Here is a 1,611-nt window from a genome sequence, read left to right on the forward strand (position 1 = left end):
CGTCCCCCCCCCCCCAAGAATGGCAAGAGAGACACAATGGGGTTAATTCCAAGTTGATAGCAGCAGTAATTTTGCATACCTCCCAACATGACCCTCTCCAGGAGGGACAGAATGCTCTGCTCCTGTACTTCCCTCTTAATGTATGATTGCAATCACCTGTGCTGAAACACCTTTCATATCCAGTAACCTGTTCAACACAGGTGCGGGCAATCACAGAGAAAGAGAAAAGTCCAGAAGCAGAGCATTTTGTCCCTCCTGGAGAGGGTCATGTTGGGAGGTATGATTTTGTTAGCAGTTGGGCAAAACCATGTGCACTGCAGGGGAGGCAGATTTAACATGTGCAGAGAGAGCTAGATTTGGGTGTGGTGTGTTCAATCTGCAATCTAATTTGCAGTGTAAAAATAAAGCAGCCAGTATTTACCCTGCACAGAAACAAAATAACCCACCCAAATCTAACTCTTTCTGCACATGTTATATCTGCCTCCCCTGCAGTGCACATGGTTTTGCCCAACTGCTAACAAAATTCCTGCTGCGATCAACTTGGAATTACCCCCAGAGATTGGAGCCAACCCACACACAGCACTTTTACACAACCCACACAGACCCCTTTTCAGCGCTGACTGTGTACCTTAATAGGAGACACAGTCGTTTTAAAGCCTCCCCTCCCTTCTACAACCCCCTGGTACCGTGTACAGATAGCTGGAGTTGCTGTGGAGGGACCTGTTCTTCCTCTCAGCGCTGTGCAGGCAGGAAAATGGCGCTGGAACGCTGCTGGATCCGCTCTGAGGAGAAGCTCCGCCCCCTTAATGGCGCTGTCTTCCCGCTCTTCAAGGATTATACTGGCCTGAGGTAAAATGTGCTGGCTCCTGGTGGACCCGTCGATACCCCATGGTACTAATGTGGACCAAGAGAAAAATTAATCAGCGTAACAGACGTAGGATAATAGGAAGTAAGGAGCAACTGTATCAAAGCTTGGAGAGTGATATAGTGGAGAGAAATAAACTACCAGCCAACCAGCTCCTAAGTGCCATGTTACAGGTTGTGTTTGAAAAAAAGATAGGAGCTGATTGGTTGTGTCAAAGTCAGAAAAATATCCCTATACACGCTGCCATATTTGCACCTTATGCTGGTCCGTGCTGCGCATGCGTGCGCTTTCCCGTGATAGCGCATACCCGCTGATGCGTGCACCCGCTCGCATTGGTATGCGTATTTACGGTAAAGAGTATGTAGTCGTAGCATGCGACCCAATCGTTACATATTTCCACAATTAATGTAGTTTGTAGATCATGGTCCCTTTGATAGATTCTGAAAGTTTGGTTAATATAGAATGTCCCTGACTGGAGGAATCCCTCTTTGTATTGTGCGAAGGGTCTAACAGGAATCATACAGCAGTGTTTGGTACCCATCGGAAGAGTATTTAATTAGCAATATTCCGGTGTTGGTTTGGAGCGTATTAATCGCTCGTGCGAATAGTTATGGACATAAGAAGTTTATGTCCATTACTATTATTTACGCATACTCAGGTATGCGGCGGGAAACCTAGTTTCCCACCCACCTGAGCTGTTTGAAATCGTCACAGCCCACCTGTATGAATCACCCTATGACCTTTTG

Source organism: Pseudophryne corroboree, chromosome 3 (assembly GCF_028390025.1).
Source record: "Pseudophryne corroboree isolate aPseCor3 chromosome 3, aPseCor3.hap2, whole genome shotgun sequence".
NCBI classification, from domain to species: domain Eukaryota; kingdom Metazoa; phylum Chordata; class Amphibia; order Anura; family Myobatrachidae; genus Pseudophryne; species Pseudophryne corroboree.